This window comes from Stenella coeruleoalba (assembly GCF_951394435.1).
Source record: "Stenella coeruleoalba genome assembly, contig: scaffold_96, whole genome shotgun sequence".
Taxonomy (NCBI): domain Eukaryota; kingdom Metazoa; phylum Chordata; class Mammalia; order Artiodactyla; family Delphinidae; genus Stenella; species Stenella coeruleoalba.
The window spans coordinates 214756-235267 of NW_027646469.1; the positions used below are offsets into that span (position 1 = coordinate 214756).

At 43.3% G+C, this 20512-nt stretch overlaps 2 long non-coding RNA genes across 2 annotated transcripts in view; both read right to left on the bottom strand.

The window, feature by feature from the left end:
- Nucleotides 1-2370: 2370 nt before the first annotated feature.
- Nucleotides 2371-20512, bottom strand: part of LOC307181086 — a 400768-nt gene continuing 382626 nt past the window's right edge. The window contains exon 3 of the long non-coding RNA XR_013825859.1: nt 2371-2433. This is a non-coding gene — a long non-coding RNA (uncharacterized lncRNA). The remainder of the gene's footprint in view (nt 2434-20512) is intronic.
- LOC307181085 lies at nt 13413-19780 on the bottom strand. The gene is made up of 3 exons (XR_013825858.1): nt 19717-19780; nt 16556-16641; nt 13413-13481 (listed from the first exon to the last, which is right to left on the bottom strand). It is a non-coding gene; the product is annotated as an uncharacterized lncRNA (long non-coding RNA).

The following is a 20512-nucleotide window of genomic DNA, read 5'->3' on the forward strand; positions in this document are numbered from 1 at the left end:
AAAACTAACGTCCAAAAATATGTTGAGGTAAGGCAAAGAAGAGGATCTGAATGCAAGACAGAATTGCAAGAAACAGATTTCAAGAGATAGATTGGACTCGTCTTTAACGCACATGAAAAGCGGCAGAATTTCGACAATGATGCAGTTGGCCCAAAAGGGCGTATGCGTTTTTTCCTGATTATATCCAGGAAAAAACGCATACGCACTTTATGGGCAACGAAGCAAGCAAGCAATGCAAATGTGCACAACAAAGAAGTCTCACTTCCCCCCGGTCAAAAAGGCCATCCTAAAAAATTGTAAAAACCAGAAATGCAGGACAGGCCATGGAGAACAGGGAGCCTTTATACGCTGATGGGCAGTGTGTGAACTGCCGAGAGCCACTCTGGAGAAGTGTATGGTGGTTCCTAAATCATCTAAAAAACAGAGCTACAGAGCATAGGACACTTCCAATCATGGGAGTATATCTAGGGAAGTCTAAAAATCAACAAGACACAAGCACACCACAGTTTAGGGCTACTCTGTTTACAAGAACCTCAACTTCAGTACACCTTAAATACCCCAGGAAAGAGAACAATGGATAAAGAAGATGTGGTACTTATGTACAATGGAATATCTCTTCACCATGAAATCAATGTAATAAGGCTAGTAGAAGGATAAAGAGTGGATTTAGGTCCGATAATACTACTTGAAATAAGTCAAACAGAAAAAGAAACATATCATAAGATATCACTTATAGAGGGAGGGTAAATATGGCTGCACAAGAAATGAATTACAGAACAGAACAGTGTCTCACATTTAGAAAACACACTTATGTCAGCTTAAGGGGAAAGGAGAGGTGGGGTGATGCATAAAACCAGAGTTTGAAATTAGCACAGATACCGTTCAATAAACCAAATAGGTATTAGACAAGATCTACACCTTGCTCAATGAACTGGCCTCAACACACCCTATACACCGCAGAGAAATATATCTGAGTAATAAGAATCTTAAAACCCATGTATTGATATATCTCCATAAGGGAATCAAGTGTGTGCAGAGCGGCACAAACACAGCAGTGAAAATGAGCTAAACCCCATTATAGAAATAAATTTTAAAAACAAAACGCTGAAACAATGAAAGAGAGAAAAATTCTTACAAAATTCGCTCAGGGGCTGTGATGCAACCTGGATTGACCACAAATAAACCCACAGCTGGATAAGACATAAGGCTGGACACTTGGGGCTGACAGGATTGGTGAGCTTTGGTGAGCAACTGCCGAAAGTTTAATGCAATACTTCATGCTACTCAGTCCAAGGGTCCCAACACTCCAGGTTGAAGGGAATCTTCCTACAGCTAAACCATGCTTGGGAAACCCAGCGACTGGTATACCATATGATCGGGAAAGGTTTCTAAAACGCACCTCATTTTTCCTCTCCTGGGGCTCCGGATCGACATTCCAGCCGCTTTACTAACAACATCCCCACATGGAGTCAATGCCTTTAAGTTCTGGTATCGCACAGTCTGCAGTTAGTGCAGAGGATGAATGGGAATAGGGGGAACCAGTGAGAAACTAGCTGTAGCGGTTTCAATGGGCACATGTCACTCTAATATCACATCAGTAAGAAGAATTAACCAAAGGGACAGCAAGGTGCCCCAGAAGAAAAATAGGGCTTCAAGGAATCCTGTGGTTACGGGGCAAGACCACAAAAATAAGAGCTAAAAAATGGAGCTAAGGGCCACTGCAATTCAAAAACCTGCAGAGTTATAAAGGCCAACAATTTTTTAAAAATATATTGAGGTAAGGCTATGAAGAGGCATTGAAAGCAAGGCAGAATTGCAGGAAACCGATTTCAGGAGGTAGACTGGAATTGCACTGAAAACATATGAAGAGAGTCAGAAACTCAACAATGATGCACTTGCCCAAAAAGGGCGTATGTGTTTTTTCCTGAATATATTCAGGAAAAAACGCATACGCACTTTTTGGCCAACGAAGCAAGCTTGCAAAGGAAATTTGCACTACAATGAAGTCTCACTTCCACCTGGTCAAAACGGCCATCTGAAAAAAGTGTAAAATCCATAAAGGCATGACAGGCCATGGAGAACTGGGAGCCTTCTTATGCTGATGGGCGGGATGTAAATTGCCAACAGCCACTCTGGAGAAGAGTATGGTGTTTCCTGAAACATCTAAAAAACAAAGCAACAGAGCCTAGGGCACTTCCACTTATGGTCCTATAGCTTAGGGAAATTAAAATCAAAAAGACACAGCCACCCGAAAGTTTGGGACGGCTCTGTTTACAAGAACCTCGTTTACGGTACAAGTTCAATATTGCAGAAAGTGAAAAATGGATAAAGAACTTGTGGTACTTACGTACAATGCAATATCACTCAGCAATGAAATCTATGTCATCAGGCCCGTAGCAGCATAATGAGTGGATTCAGGTATGATGATTCGAACTGAAATAAGTCACACAGAAAAGAAACATCATAAGGTATCACTAATACACAGAATGTGAACTTGGCTACACATGAACAGAATTACAAAACAGAACAGTGTCTCAAGTTTAGAAAACCAACTTACGCTTGCTTAACGGGGAAGGTGAGTTGGGGTGCTGCATAAAACCAGAGATTGAAATGAGCACAGATAAAGTTCCTTAAGCCAAATATGGAATAGACAAGAGCTACTCCTTGCTCAACGAAATGGACTCAACACCCCATATAAAACGCCTAAGAATGTACCTGACTAGTAAGTATCTTAAAACCTATGGATTGCTATGTCTCCAAAAGAGAATCAAGCATGTGTACAGGGGCATAAACGCAGCAGTGATAGGATTGGAGAGGTTCGGTGAGCAAATGAAGACCCTTTGAAGTCATATTGCATGGTTCCCATTACACAGGTCTCAACTCTCCAGGTTTAAGGTATTCTTTCTTCAGCTAAAACATGCATGTGGAACCCAGAGTATGATCAACGATGTGAAAGGGAGACGTGTTCAAATATGTCTCAGTTTTCCTCCCCTGGTACTCGGGTGCAACATTCCAGATGCTTTACTAACACTCTCCCTACTTGGAGAGTCAGTGCCTTTAACCTCCTGTTTGCCCCAGTTTGCAATTTCTGCGGAAGATGAACAGGAATAGCGAGAACCAATGAGAGACTACCTGGAGGTGTCTGAACGGGCAAATTTAACTCTCATTTCCCACCAGGAAGAGGAATTAACCAAAGGCTCAGCGTGCCATGCCGGAACCACATTAGGGCCTGAAGACATCCTGCGGTGTTGCGGCCAGCTCACAAGAAAGGGAGTTGAAGAAAGGAGCTCAGGGGCACTGTAATTCACAAACCCGCAGAGTTATAAATGACAGCTATCGTCCAAAAATATACTGAAGTAAGGCTGCCAAGAGGACTTGAAATCGGGGCAGAATTGCAGGAAACCGATTTCAGGAGGTAGACAGGAATTGCATTTCAAGCATAGGAAAAGAGGCAGAACGTCCACAATGATGCACTTGGACAAAAAGGGCGTATGCGTTTTTTCCTGAATATATTCAGGAAAACACGCATATGCACTTTTTGGCCAACCAAGCAAGCTTGCAAAGGAAATCTGCACTACAATGAAGTCTCACTACCCCCCAGTCAAAAGGGGCATCTGAAAAAAGTGTAAAATCCAGAAAGGCAGGACAGGCCATGGAGAACTGGGAGCCTTGTTATGCTGAAGGTTGGGATGTAAATTGCAAACAACCACTCGGGAGAAGTGTATGGTGTTTCCTGAAACATCTAAAAAACAAAGCAACAGAGCCTAGGGGACTTCCACTTATGGTCCTATAGCTTAGGGAATTTAAAATCAAAAAGACACAGACACCCCAAAGTTTCGAACAGCTCTGCTTACAAGAACCTCGTTTACAGTACAAGTTCAACATCGCAGAAAGTGAAAAATGGATAAAGAAGTTGTGGTATTTACTTACAAAGCAATATCACTCAACAATGAAATCTGTGTCATCAGGCCCTTAGCAGCACAATGAGTGGATTCAGGTATGATGATTCTAACTGAAATAAGTCACACAGAAAAAGAAACATCATAAGATATCAGTAATACACGGAATGTAAACTTGGCTACACAGGAACTGAATTACAGAACAGAACAGGGTCTCAAATTTAGAAAACCAACTTATGCTTGCTTAAGGGGAAAGGTGAGTTGGGGTGCTGCATAAAACCAGAGATTGAAATGAGCACAGATAAAGTTCCTTAAGTCAAATATGGAATAGACAAGAGCTACTCCTTGCTCAACGAAATGGACTCAACACCGCATATTAAACGCCTAAGAATGTACCTGACTAGTAAGTATCTTAAAACCTATGGATTGCTATGTCTCCGAAAGAGAATCAAGCATGTGTACAGGGGCATAAACGCAGCAGTGATAGGATTGGAGAGGTTTGGTGAGCAAATGAAGACCCTTTGAAGTCATATTGCATGGTACCCATTACACGGGTCTCAACTCTCCAGGTTTAAGGTATTCTTCCTTCAGCTAAAACATGCATGTGGAACCCAAGTATGATCAACCATGTGAACGGGAGACGTGTTCAAATATGTCTCAGTTTTCCTCCCCTGGTACTCGGGTGCAACATTCCAGATGCTTTACTAACACTCTCCCCACTTGGAGAGTCAGCGCCTTTAACCTCCTGTTTGGCCCAGTTTGCAATTTCTGCGGAAGATGAACAGGAATAGCGAGAACCAAAGAGAGGCTAGCTGGAGGTGTCTGGACGGGCAAATTTAACTCTCATTTCCCACCAGGAGGAGGAAATAACCAAAGGCTCAGCGTGCCGTGCCGGAACCAGATTAGGGCCTGAAGCCATCCTGCGGTGTTGCGGCCAGGTCACAAGAAAGCGAGTTGAAGAAAGGAGCTCAGGGGCACTGTAATTCACAAACCTGCATAGTTATAAATGACAGCTATCGTCCAAAAATAGACTGAAGTAAGGCTGCCAAGAGGACTTGAAAGCGGGGCAGAATTGCACGAAACCGATTTCAGGAGGTAGACTGGAATTGCATTGAAAGCATAGGAAAAGAGGCAGAACGTCCACAATGATGCACTTGGCCAAAAAGGGCGTATGCGTTTTTTCCTGAATATATTCAGGAAAAAACGCATACGCCCTTTTTGGCCAACCAAGCAAGCTTGCAAAGGAAATCTGCACTACAATGAAGTCTCACTTCCCCCCGGTCAAAAGGGCCATCTGAAAAAAGTGTAAAATCCAGAAAGGCAGGACAGGCCATGGAGAACTGGGAGCCTTGTTATGCTGATGGGCGGGATGTAAATTGCCAACAACCACTCGGGAGAAGTGTATGGTGTTTCCTGAAACATCTAAAAAACAAAGCAACAGAACCTAGGGCACTTCCACTTATGGTCCTATAGCTTAGGGAAATTAAAATCAAAAAGACACAGCCACCCCAAAGTTTGGAACGGCTCTGTTTACAAGAACCTCGTTTACAGTACAAGTTCAACATCGCAGAAAGTGAAAAATGGATAAAGAAGTTGTGGTATTTACTTACAAAGCAATATCACTCAGCAATGAAATCTATGTCATCAGGCCCTTAGCAGCACAATGAGTGGATTCAGGTATGATGATTCTAACTGAAGTAAGTCACACAGAAAAAGAAACATCATAAGATATCAGTAATACACGGAATGTAAACTTGGCTACACAGGAACTGAATTACAGAACAGAACAGGGTCTCAAATTTAGAAAACCAACTTATGCTTGCTTAAGGGTAAAGGTGAGTTGGGGTGCTGCATAAAACCAGAGATTGAAATGAGCACAGATAAAGTTCCTTAAGTCAAATATGGAATAGACAAGAGCTACTCCTTGCTCAACGAAATGGACTCAACATCGCATATTAAACGCCTAAGAATGTACCTGACTAGTAAGTATCTTAAAACCTATGCATTGATATGTCTCAGAAAGAGAATCAAGCATGTGTACAGGGGCATAAACGCAGCAGTGATAGGATTGGAGAGGTTCGGTGAGCAAATGAAGACCCTTTGAAGTCATATTGCATGGTACCCATTCCACGGGTCTCAACTCTCCAGGTTTAAGGTATTCTTCCTTCAGCTAAAACATGCATGTGGAACCCAGAGTATGATCAACCATGTGAACGGGAGACGTGTTCAAATATGTCTCAGTTTTCCTCCCCTGGTACACGGGTGCAACATTCCAGACACTTTACTAACACTCTCCCGACATGGAGAGTCATTCCCTTTAACCTCCTGTTTGGCCCAGTTTGCAATTTCTGCGGAAGATGAACAGGAATAGTGAGAACCAATGAGAGGCTAGCTGGAGGTGTCTGGACGGGCAAATTTAACTCTCATTTCCCACCAGGAAGAGGAAATAACCAAAGGCTCAGCATGCCGTACCGGAACCAGATTAGGGCCTGAAGCCATCCTGCGGTGTTGCGGCCAGCTCACAAGAAAGCGAGTTGAAGAAAGGAGCTCAGGGGCACTGTAATTCACAAACCTGCAGAGTTATAAATGACAGCTATCGTCCAAAAATAGACTGAAGTAAGGCTGCCAAGAGGACTTGAAAGCGGGGCAGAATTGCAGGGAACCGATTTCAGGAGGTAGACTGGAATTGCATTGAAAGCATAGGAAAAGAGGCAGAACGTCCACAATGATGCACTTGGCCAAAAAGGGCGTATGTGTTTTTTCCTGAATATATTCAGGAAAAAACGCATACGCTCTTTTTGGCCAACCAAGCAAGCTTTCAAAGGAAATCTGCACTACAATGAAGTCTCACTTCCCCCCGGTCAAAAGGGCCATCTGAAAACAGTGTAAAATCCAGAAAGGCAACAGGCCATTGAGAACTGTGAGCCTTGTTATGCTGATGGGCGGGATGTAAATTGCCAACAGACACTCGGGAGAAGTGTATGGTGTTTCCTGAAACATCTAAAAAACAAAGCAACAGAGCCTAGGGCACTTCCACTTATGGTCCTATAGCTTAGGGAAATTAAAATCAAAAAGACACAGCCACCCCAAAGTTTGGAACGGCTCTGTTTACAAGAACCTCGTTTACAGTACAAGTTCAACATCGCAGAAAGTGAAAAATGGATAAAGAAGTTGTGGTATTCACTTACAAAGCAATATCACTCAGCAATGAATTCTATGTCATCAGGCCCTTAGCAGCACAATGAGTGGATTCAGGTATGATGATTCTAACTGAAGTAAGTCACACAGAAAAAGAAACATCATAAGATATCAGTAATACACGGAATGTAAACTTGGCTACACAGGAACTGAATTACAGAACAGAACAGTGTCTCAGATTTAGAAAACCAACTTATGCTTGCTTAAGGGTAAAGGTGAGTTGGGGTGCTGCATAAAACCAGAGATTGAAATGAGCACAGATAAAGTTCCTTAAGCCAAATATGGAATAGACAAGAGCTACTCCTTGCTCAACGAAATGGACTCAACACCGCATATTAAACGCCTAAGAATGTACCTGACTAGTAAGTATCTTAAAACCTATGGATTGCTATGTCTCCGAAAGAGAATCAAGCATGTGTACAGGGGCATAAACGCAGCAGTGATAGGATTGGAGAAGTTCGGTGAGCAAATGAAGACCCTTTGAAGTCATATTGCATGGTACCCATTCCACGGGTTTCAACTACCCAGGTTTTAGGTATTCTTCCTTCAGCTAAAACATGCATGTGGAACCTAGAGTATGATCAACCATGTGATCGGGAGACGTGTTCAAATATGTCTCAGTTTTCGTACCCTGGTACTCGAGTGCAACATTCCAGACGCTTTACTAACACTCTCCCGACTTGGAGAGTCAGTCCCTTTAAACTCCTGTTTGGCCCAGTTTGCAATTTCTGCGGAAGATGAACAGGAATAGCGAGAACCAATGAGAGACTAGCTGGAGGTGTCTGGACGGGCAAATTTAATTCTCATTTCCCACCAGGAAGAGGAATTAACCAAAGGCTCAGCGTGCCGTGCCGGAACCAGATTAGGGCCTGAAGCCATCCTGCGGTGTTGCGGCCAGCTCAAAAGAAAGCGAATTGAAGAAAGGAGCTCAGGGGCACTGTAATTCACAAACCTGCAGAGTTATAAAGGACAGCTATCGTCCAAAAATAGACTGAAGTAAGGCTGCCAAGAGGACTTGAGAGTGGGGCAGAATTGCAGGAAACCGATTTCAGGAGGTAGACTGGAATTGCATTTCAAGCATAGGAAAAGAGGCAGAACGTCCACAATGATGCACTTGGCCAAAAAGGGCGTATGTGTTTTTTCCTGAATATATTCAGGAAAAAACGCATACGCCCTTTTTGGCCAACCAAGCATTCTGAAAAGGTAATCTGCACTACAATGAAGTCTCAATTCCCCCTGCTCAAAGGGGCCAACTGAAATAAGTGTAAAATCCAGAAAGGCAGGACAGGCCATGAAGAACTGGGAGCCTTCTTATGCTGATGGGCGGGATGTAAATTGCCAACAGCCACTCGGGAGAAGTGTATGGTGTTTCCTGAAACATCTAAAAAACAAAGCAACAGAGCCTAGGGCACTTCCACTTATGTTCCTATAGCTTAGGGAAATTAAAATCAAAAAGACACAGCCACCCCAATGTTTGGGACGTGTCTGCTTACAAAAACCTCGTTTACCGTACAAGTTCAATATCGCAGAAAGTGAAAAATGGATAAAGAAGTTGTGGTACTCACGTACAATGCAGTATCAATCAGCAATGAAATCTATGTCATCAGGCCCGTAGCGGCATAAGGAGGGGATTCAGGTACGATGATTCTAACTGAAATAAGTCACACAGAAAAAGAAACATCATAAGATATCACTAATACACGGAATGTAAACTGGCTACACAGGAACTGAATTCCAAAACAAAACAGGGTCTCAAATTTAGAAAACCAACTTATGCTTGCTTAAGGGGAAAGGTGAGTTGAGGTGCTGCATAAAACCAGAGATTGAAATGAGCACAGATAAAGTTCCTTAAGCCAAATATGGAATAGACAAGAGCTACTCCTTGCTCAACGAAATGGACTCAACACCCCATATTAAACGCCTAAGAATGTACCTGACTAGTAAGTAACTTAAAACCTATGGATTGCTATGTCTCCGAAAGAGAATCAAGCATGTGTACAGGGGCATAAACACAGCAGTGATAGGATTGCAGACGTTCGGTGAGCAAATGAAGTCCCTTTGAAGTCATATTGCATGGTACGCATTCCACGGGTTTCAACTACCCAGGTTTAAGGTATTCTTCCTTCAGCTAAAACATGCATGTGGAACCTAGAGTATGATCAACCGTGTGAACGGGAGACGTGTTCAAATATGTCTCAGTTTTCGTACGCTGGTACTCGGGTGCAACATTCCAGACGCTTTACTAACACTCTCCCCACTTGGAGAGTCAACGCCTTTAACCTCCTGTTTGGCCCAGTTTGCAATTTCTGCGGAAGATGAACAGGAATAGCGAGAACCAATGAGAGACTAGCTGGAGGTGTCTGGACGGGCAAATTTAACTCTCATTTCCCACCAGGAAGAGGAAATAACCAAAGGCTCAGCGTGCCGTGCCAGAACCAGATTAGGGCCTGAAGCCATCCTGCGGTGTTGCGGCCAGGTCACAAAAAAGCAAGTTGAAGAAAGGAGCTCAGGGGCACTGTAATTCACAAACCTGCAGAGTTATAAATGACAGCTATCGTCCAAAAATAGACTGAAGTAAGGCTGCCAAGAGGACTTGAAAGTGGGGCAGAATTGCAGGAAACCGATTTCAGGAGGTAGACTGGAATTGCATTGAAAGCATAGGAAAAGAGGCAGAACGTCCACAATGATGCACTTGGCCAAAAAGGGCGTATGCGTTTTTTCCTGAATATATTCAGGAAAAAACGCATACGCCCTTTTTGGCCAACCAAGCAAGCTTGCAAAGGAAATCTGCACTACAATGAAGTCTCACTTCCCCCCGGTCAAAAGGGCCATCTGAAAAAAGTGTAAAATCCAGAAAGGCAGGACAGGCCATGGAGAACTGGGAGCCTTGTTATGCTGAAGGGTGGGATGTAAATTGCCAACAACCACTCGGGAGAAGTGTATGGTGTTTCCTGAAACATCTAAACAACAAAGCAACAGAGCCTAGGGCACTTCCACTTATGGTCCTATAGCTTAGGGAATTTAAAATCAAAAAGACACAGACACCCCAAAGTTTCGAACAGCTCTGTTTACAAGAACCTCGTTTACAGTACAAGTTCAACATCGCAGAAAGTGAAAAATGGATAAAGAAGTTGTGGTATTTACTTACAAAGCAATATCACTCAGCAATGAAATCTGTGTCATCAGGCCCTTAGCAGCACAATGAGTGGATTCAGGTATGATGATTCTAACTGAAATAAGTCACACAGAAAAAGAAACATCATAAGATATCAGTAATACACGGAATGTAAACTTGGCTACACAGGAACTGAATTACAGAACAGAACAGGGTCTCAAATTTAGAAAACCAACTTATGCTTGCTTAAGGGGAAAGGTGAGTTGGGGTGCTGCATAAAACCAGAGATTGAAATGAGCACAGATAAAGTTCCTTAAGTCAAATATGGAATAGACAAGAGCTACTCCTTGCTCAACGAAATGGACTCAACACCGCATATTAAACGCCTAAGAATGTACCTGACTAGTAAGTATCTTAAAACCTATGGATTGCTATGTCTCCGAAAGAGAATCAAGCATGTGTACAGGGGCATAAACGCAGCAGTGATAGGATTGGAGAGGTTTGGTGAGCAAATGAAGACCCTTTGAAGTCACATTGCATGGTACCCATTACACGGGTCTCAACTCTCCAGGTTTAAGGTATTCTTCCTTCAGCTAAAACATGCATGTGGAACCCAAGTATGATCAACCATGTGAACGGGAGACGTGTTCAAATATGTCTCAGTTTTCCTCCCCTGGTACTCGGGTGCAACATTCCAGATGCTTTACTAACACTCTCCCCACTTGGAGAGTCAGCGCCTTTAACCTCCTGTTTGGCCCAGTTTGCAATTTCTGCGGAAGATGAACAGGAATAGCGAGAACCAAAGAGAGGCTAGCTGGAGGTGTCTGGACGGGCAAATTTAACTCTCATTTCCCACCAGGAAGAGGAAATAACCAAAGGCTCAGCGTGCCGTACCGGAACCAGATTAGGGCCTGAGGCCATCCTGCGGTGTTGCGGCCAGCTCAAAAGAAAGCGAGTTGAAGAAAGGAGCTCAGGGGCACTGTAATTCACAAACCTGCAGAGTTATAAATGACAGCTATCGTCCAAAAATAGACTGAAGTAAGGCTGCCAAGAGGACTTGAAAGCGGGGCAGAATTGCAGGAAACCGATTTCAGGAGGTAGACTGGAATTGCATTGAAAGCATAGGAAAAGAGGCAGAACGTCCACAATGATGCACTTGGCCAAAAAGGGCGTATGCGTTTTTTCCTGAATATATTCAGGAAAAAACGCATACGCCCTTTTTGGCCAACCAAGCAAGCTTGCAAAGGAAATCTGCACTACAATGAAGTCTCACTTCCCCCTGGTCAAAAGGGCCATCTGAAAAAAGTGTAAAATCCAGAAAGGCAGGACAGGCCATGGAGAACTGGGAGCCTTGTTATGCTGATGGGCGGGATGTAAATTGCCAAGAGACACTCGGGAGAAGTGTATGGTGTTTCCTGAAACATCTAAAAAACAAAGCAACAGAGCCTAGGGCACTGCCACTTATGGTCCTATAGCTTAGGGAAATTAAAATCAAAAAGACACAGCCACCCCAAAGTTTGGGACGCCTCTGTTTACAAGAACCTCGTTTACAGTACAAGTTCAACATCGCAGAAAGTGAAAAATGGATAAAGAAGTTTTTGTATTTACTTACAAAGCAATATCACTCAGCAATGAAATCTATGTCATCAGGCCCTTAGCATCACAATGAGTAGATTCAGGTATGATGATTCTAACTGAAATAAGTCACACAGAAAAAGAAACATCATAAGATATCAGTAATACACGGAATGTAAACTTGGCTACACAGGAACTGAATTACAGAACAGAACAGGGTCTCAAATTTAGAAAACCAACTTATGCTTGCTTAAGGGTAAAGGTGAGTTGGGGTGCTGCATAAAACCAGAGATTGAAATGAGCACAGATAAGGTTCCTTAAGTCAAATATGGAATAGACAAGAGCTACTCCTTGCTCAACGAAATGGACTCAACACCGCATATTAAACGCCTAAGAATGTACCTGACTAGTAAGTATCTTAAAACCTATGGATTGCTATGTCTCCGAAAGAGAATCAAGCATGTGTACAGGGGCATAAACGCAGCAGTGATAGGATTGGAGACGTTCGGTGAGCAAATGAAGACCCTTTGAAGTCATATTGCATGGTACCCATTCCACGGGTCTTAACTCTCCAGGTTTAAGGTATTCTTCCTTCAGCTAAAACATGCATGTGGAACCCAAGTATGATCAACCATGTGAACGGGAGACGTGTTCAAATATGTCTCAGTTTTCCTCCCCTGGTACTCGGGTGCAACATTCCAGACGCTTTACTAACACTCTCCCCACTTGGAGAGTCAGTCCCTTTAACCTCCTGTTTGGCCCAGTTTGCAATTTCTGCGGAAGATGAACAGGAATAGCGAGAACCAATGAGAGGCTAGCTGGAGGTGTCTGGACGGGCAAATTTAACTCTCATTTCCCACCAGGAAGAGGAATTAACCAAAGGCTCAGCTTGCCGGGCCGGAACCAGATTAGGGCCTGAAGCCATCCTGCGGTGTTGCGGCCAGGTCACAAGAAACCGAGTTGAAGAAAGGAGCTCAGGGGCACTGTAATTCACAAACCTGCAGAGTTATAAATGACAGCTATCGTCCAAAAATAGACTGAAGTAAGGCTGCCAAGAGGACTTGAAAGCGGGGCAGAATTGCAGGAAACCGATTTCAGGAGGTAGACTGGAATTGCATTGAAAGCATAGGAAAAGAGGCAGAACGTCCACAATGATGCACTTGGCCAAAAAGGGCGTATGCGTTTTTTCCTGAATATATTCAGGAAAAAACGCATACGCCCTTTTTGGCCAACCAAGCAAGCTTGCAAAGGAAATCTGCACTACAATGAAGTCTCACTTTCCCCCGGTCAAAAGGGCCATCTGAAAAAAGTGTAAAATCCAGAAAGGCAGGACAGGCCATGGAGAACTGGGAGCCTTGTTATGCTGATGGGCGGGATGTAAATTGCCAACAGACACTCGGGAGAAGTGTATGGTGTTTCCTGAAACATCTAAAAAACAAAGCAACAGAGCCTAGGGCACTGCCACTTATGGTCCTATAGCTTAGGGAAATTAAAATCAAAAAGACACAGCCACACCAAAGTTTGGGACGCCTCTGTTTACAAGAACCTCGTTTACAGTACAAGTTCAACATCGCAGAAAGTGAAAAATGGATAAAGAAGTTGTGGTATTTACTTACAAAGCAATATCACTCAGCAATGAAATCTATGTCATCAGGCCCTTAGCATCACAATGAGTGGATTCAGGTATGATGATTCTAACTGAAATAAGTCACACAGAAAAAGAAACATCATAAGATATCAGTAATACACGGAATGTAAACTTGGCTACACAGGAACTGAATTACAGAACAGAACAGGGTCTCAAATTTAGAAAACCAACTTATGCTTGCTTAAGGGTAAAGGTGAGTTGGGGTGCTGCATAAAACCAGAGATTGAAATGAGCACAGATAAAGTTCCTTAAGTCAAATATGGAATAGACAAGAGCTACTCCTTGCTCAACGAAATGGACTCAACACCGCATATTAAACGCCTAAGAATGTACCTGACTAGTAAGTATCTTAAAACCTATGGATTGCTATGTCTCCGAAAGAGAATCAAGCATGTGTACAGGGGCATAAACGCAGCAGTGATAGGATTGGAGAGGTTCGGTGAGCAAATGAAGACCCTTTGAAGTCATATTGCATGGTACCCATTACACGGGTCTTAACTCTCCAGGTTTAAGGTATTCTTCCTTCAGCTAAAACATGCATGTGGAACCCAAGTATGATCAACCATGTGAACGGGAGACGTGTTCAAATATGTCTCAGTTTTCCTCCCCTGGTACTCGGGTGCAACATTCCAGACGCTTTACTAACACTCTTCCGACTTGGAGAGTCAGTCCCTTTAAACTCCTGTTTGGCCCAGTTTGCAATTTCTGCGGAAGATGAACAGGAATAGCGAGAACCAATGAGAGACTAGCTGGAGGTGTCTGGACGGGCAAATTTAACTCTCATTTCCCACCAGGAAGAGGAATTAACCAAAGGCTCAGTGTGCCGTGCCGGAACCAGATTAGGGCCTGAAGCCATCCTGCGGTGTTGCGGCCAGCTCAAAAGAAAGCGAGTTGAAGAAAGGAGCTCAGGGGCACTGTAATTCACAAACCTGCAGAGTTATAAATGACAGCTATCGTCCAAAAATAGACTGAAGTAAGGCTGCCAAGAGGACTTCAATGCGGGGCAGAATTGCAGGAAACCGATTTCAGGAGGTAGACTGGAATTGCATTGAAAGCATAGGAAAAGAGGCAGAACGTCCACAATGATGCACTTGGCCAAAAAGGGCGTATGCGTTTTTTCCTGAATATATTCAGGAAAAAACGCATACGCCCTTTTTGGCCAACCAAGCAAGCTTGCAAAGGAAATCTGCACTACAATGAAGTCTCACTTCCCCCTGGTCAAAAGGGCCATCTGAAAAAAGTGTAAAATCCAGAAAGGCAGTACAGGCCATTGAGAACTGGGAGCCTTGTTATGCTGATGGGCGGGATGTAAATTGCCAACAGACACTTGGGAGAAGTGTATGGTGTTTCCTGAAACATCTAGAAAACAAAGCAACAGAGCCTAGGGCACTTCCACTTATGGTCCTATAGCTTAGGGAAATTAAAATCAAAAAGACACAGCCACCCCAAAGTTTGGAACGGCTCTGTTTACAAGAACCTCTTTACCGTACAAGTTCAACATCGCAGAAAGTGAAAAATGGATAAAGAACTTGTGGTACTTACGTACAATGCAGTATCACTCAGCAATGAAATCTATGTCATCAGGCACGTAGCAGCATAATGAGTAGATTCAGATACGATGATTCTAACTGAAATAAGTCACACAGAAAAAGAAACATCATAAGATATCACTAATACACGGAATGTAAACTTGGCTACACAGGAACTGAATTCCAAAACAGAACAGGTTCTCAAATTTAGAAAACCAACTTATGCTTGCTTAAGGGGAAAGGTGAGTTGGGTTGCTGCATAAAACCAGAGATTGAAATGAGCACAGATAAAGTTCCTTAAGCCAAATATGGAATAGACAAGAGCCACTCCTTGCTCAACGAAATGGACTCAACACCGCATATTAAACACCTAAAATGTACCTGACTAGTAAGTATTTTAAACCTATGGATTGCTATGTCTCCGAAAGAGAATCAAGCATGTGTACAGCGGCATAAACGCAGCAGTGATAGGATTGGAGAGGTTCGGTGAGCAAATGAAGACCCTTTGAAGTCATATTGCATGGTACCCATTCCACGGGTTTCAATTACCCAGGTTTTAGGTATTCTTCCTTCAGCTAAAACATGCATGTGGAACCCAGAGTATGATCAACCATGTGATCGGGACACGTGTTCAAATATGTCTCAGTTTTCCTCCCTTGGTACTCGGGTGCAACATTCCAGACGCTTTACTAACACTCTCCCCACTTGGAGAGTCAGTCCCTTTAACCTCCTGTTTGGCCCAGTTTGCAATTTCTGCGGAAGATGAACAGGAATAGCGAGAACCAATGAGAGACTAGCTGGAGGTGTTTGGACGGGCAAATTTAACTCTCATTTCCCACCAGGAAGAGGAAATAACCAAAGGCTCAGCGTGCCGTGCCGGAACCAGATTAGGGCCTGAAGCCATCCTGCGGTGTTGCGGCCAGCTCACAAGAAAGCGAGTTGAAGAAAGGAGCTCAGGGGCACTGTAATTCACAAACCTGCAGAGTTATAAATGACAGCTATCGTCCAAAAATAGACTGAAGTAAGGCTGCCAAGAGGACTTGAAAGCGGGGCAGAATTGCAGGAAACCGATTTCAGGAGGTAGACTGGAATTGCATTGAAAGCATAGGAAAAGAGGCAGAACGTCCACAATGATGCACTTGGCCAAAAAGGGCGTATGCGTTTTTTCCTGAATATATTCAGGAAAAAACGCATACGCCCTTTTTGGCCAACCAAGCAAGCTTGCAAAGGAAATCTGCACTACAATGAAGTCTCACTTCCCCCCGGTCAAAAGGGCCATCTGAAAAAAGTGTAAAATCCAGAAAGGCAGGACAGGCCATGGAGAACTGGGAGCCTTGTTATGCTGATGGGCGGGATGTAAATTGCCAACAGACACTCCGGAGAAGTGTATGGTGTTTCCTGAAACATCTAAAAAACAAAGCAACAGAGCCTAGGGCACTGCCACTTATGGTCTTATAGCTTAGGGAAATTAAAATCAAAAAGACACAGCCACCCCAAAGTTTGGGACGCCTCTGTTTACAAGAACCTCGTTTACAGTACAAGTTCAACATCGCAGAAAGTGAAAAATGGATAAAGAAGTTGTGGTATTTACTTAAAAAGCAATATCACTCAGCAATGAAATCTATGTCATCAGGCCCTTAGCATCACAATGAGTGGATTCAGGTATGATGATTCTAACTGAAATAAGTCACACAGAAAAAGAAACATCATAAGATATCAGTAATACACGGAATGTAAACTTGCCTACACAGGAACTGAATTACAGAACAGAACAGGGTCTCAAATTTAGAAAACCAACTTATGCTTGCTTAAGGGTAAAGGTGAGTTGGGGTGCTGCATAAAACCAGAGATTGAAATGAGCACAGATAAAGTTCCTTAAGTCAAATATGGAATAGACAAGAGCTACTCCTTGCTCAACGAAATGGACTCAACACCGCATATTAAACACCTAAGAATGTACCTGACTAGTAAGTATCTTAAAACCTATGGATTGCTATGTCTCCGAAAGAGAATCAAGCATGTGTACAGGGGCATAAACGCAGCAGTGATAGGATTGGAGAGGTTCGGTGAGCAAATGAAGACCCTTTGAAGTCATATTGCATGGTACCCATTACACGGGTCTTAACTCTCCAGGTTTAAGGTATTCTTCCTTCAGCTAAAACATGCATGTGGAACCCAAGTATGATCAACCATGTGAACGGGAGACGTGTTCAAATATGTCTCAGTTTTCCTCCCCTGGTACTCGGGTGCAACATTCCAGACGCTTTACTAACACTCTTCCGACTTGGAGAGTCAGTCCCTTTAAACTCCTGTTTGGCCCAGTTTGCAATTTCTGCGGAAGATGAACAGGAATAGCGAGAACCAATGAGAGACTAGCTGGAGGTGTCTGGACGGGCAAATTTAACTCTCATTTCCCACCAGGAAGAGGAATTAACCAAAGGCTCAGCGTGCCGTGCCGGAACCAGATTAGGGCCTGAAGCCATCCTGCGGTGTTGTGGCCAGCTCAAAAGAAAGCGAGTTGAAGAAAGGAGCTCAGGGGCACTGTAATTCACAAACCTGCAGAGTTATAAATGACAGCTATCGTCCAAAAATAGACTGAAGTAAGGCTGCCAAGAGGACTTGAATGCGGGGCAGAATTGCAGGAAACCGATTTCAGGAGGTAGACTGGAATTGCATTGAAAGCATAGGAAAAGAGGCAGAACGTCCACAATGATGCACTTGGCCAAAAAGGGCGTATGCGTTTTTTCCTGAATATATTCAGGAAAAAACGCATACGCCCTTTTTGGCCAACCAAGCAAGCTTGCAAAGGAAATCTGCACTACAATGAAGTCTCACTTCCCCCTGGTCAAAAGGGCCATCTGAAAAAAGTGTAAAATCCAGAAAGGCAGTACAGGCCATTGAGAACTGGGAGCCTTGTTATGCTGATGGGCGGGATGTAAATTGCCAACAGACAGTTGGGAGAAGTGTATGGTGTTTCCTGAAACATCTAGAAAACAAAGCAACAGAGCCTAGGGCACTTCCACTTATGGTCCTATAGCTTAGGGAAATTAAAATCAAAAAGACACAGCCACCCCAAAGTTTGGAACGGCTCTGTTTACAAGAACCTCTTTTACCGTACAAGTTCAACATCGCAGAAAGTGAAAAATGGATAAAGAACTTGTGGTACTTACGTACAATGCAGTATCACTCAGCAATGAAATCTATGTCATCAGGCACGTAGCAGCATAATCAGTAGATTCAGATACGATGATTCTAACTGAAATAAGTCACACAGAAAAAGAAACATCATAAGATATCACTAATACACGGAATGTAAACTTGGCTACACAGGAACTGAATTCCAAAACAGAACAGGTTCTCAAATTTAGAAAACCAACTTATGCTTGCTTAAGGGGAAAGGTGAGTTGGGTTGCTGCATAAAACCAGAGATTGAAATGAGCACAGATAAAGTTCCTTAAGCCAAATATGGAATAGACAAGAGCCACTCCTTGCTCAACGAAATGGACTCAACACCGCATATTAAACGCCTAAAATGTACCTGACTAGTAAGTATTTTAAACCTATGGATTGCTATGTCTCCGAAAGAGAATCAAGCATGTGTACAGGGGCATAAACGCAGCAGTGATAGGATTGGAGAGGTTCGGTGAGCAAATGAAGACCCTTTGAAGTCATATTGCATGGTACCCATTCCACGGGTTTCAATTACCCAGGTTTTAGGTATTCTTCCTTCAGCTAAAACATGCATGTGGAACCCAGAGTATGATCAACCATGTGATCGGGAGACGTGTTCAAATATGTCTCAGTTTTCCTCCCTTGGTACTCGGGTGCAACATTCCAGACGCTTTACTAACACTCTCCCCACTTGGAGAGTCAGCGCCTTTAACCTCCTGTTTGGCACAGTTTGCAATTTCTGCGGAAGATGAACAGGAATAGCGAGAACCAATGAGAGGCTAGCTGGAGGTGTCTGGACGGGCAAATTTAACTCTCATTTCCCAACAGGAAGAGGAAATAACCAAAGGCTCAGCGTGCCGTACCGGAAACAGATTAGGTCCTGAAGTCATCCTGCGGTGTTGCGGCCAGCTCAAAAGAAAGCGAGTTGAAGAAAGGAGCTCAGGGGCAATGTAATTCACAAACCTGCAGAGTTATAAATGACAGCTATCGTCCAAAAATAGACTGAAGTAAGGCTGCCAAGAGGACTTGAAAGCGGGGCAGAATTGCAGGAAACCGATTTCAGGAGGTAGACTGGAATTGCATTGAAAGCATAGGAAAAGAGGCAGAACGTCCACAATGATGCACTTGGCCAAAAAGGGCGTATGCGTTTTTTCCTGAATATATTCAGGAAAAAACGCATACGCCCTTTTTGGCCAACCAAGCAAGCTTGCAAAGGAAATCTGCACTACAATGAAGTCTCACTTCCCCCCAGTCAAAAGGGCCATCTGAAAAAAGTGTAAAATCCAGAAAGGCAGGACAGGCCATGGAGAACTGGGAGCCTTGTTATGCTGATGGGCGGGATGTAAATTGCCAACAACCACTCGGGAGAAGTGTATGGTGTTTCCTGAAACATCTAAAAAACAAAGCAACAGAACCTAGGGCACTTCCACTTATGGTCCTATAGCTTAGGGAAATTAAAATCAAAAAGACACAGCCACCCCAAAGTTTGGAACGGCTCTGTTTACAAGAACCTCGTTTACAGTACAAGTTCAACATCGCAGAAAGTGAAAAATGGATAAAGAAGTTGTGGTATTTACTTACAAAGCAATATCACTCAGCAATGAAATCTATGTCATCAGGCCCTTAGCATCACAATGAGTGGATTCAGGTATGATGATTCTAACTGAAATAAGTCACACAGAAAAAGAAACATCATAAAATATCAGTAATACACGGAATGTAAACTTGGCTACACAGGAACTGAATTACAGAACAGAACAGGGTCTCAAATTTAGAAAACCAACTATGCTTGCTTAAGGGTAAAGGTGAGTTGGGGTGCTGCATAAAACCAGAGATTGAAATGAGCACAGATAAAGTTCCTTAAGTCAAATATGGAATAGACAAGAGCTACTCCTTGCTCAACGAAATGGACTCAACACCGCATATTAAACGCCTAAGAATGTGCCTGACTAGTAAGTATCTTAAAACCTATGGATTGCTATGTCTCCGAAAGAGAATCAAGCATGTGTACAGGGGCATAAACGCAGCAGTGATAGGATTGGAGAGGTTCGGTGAGCAAATGAAGACCCTTTGAAGTCATATTGCATGGTACCCATTACACGGGTCTTAACTCTCCAGGTTTAAGGTATTCTTCCTTCAGCTAAAACATGCATGTGGAACCCAAGTATGATCAACCATGTGAACGGGAGACGTGTTCAAATATGTCTCAGTTTTCCTCCCCTGGTACTCGGGTGCAACATTCCAGACGCTTTACTAACACTCTCCCCACGTAGAGAGTCAGCGCCTTTAACCTCCGGTTTGGCCCAGTTTGCAATTTCTGCGGAAGATGAACAGGAATAGCGAGAACCAATGAGAGACTAGCTGGAGGTGTTTGGAC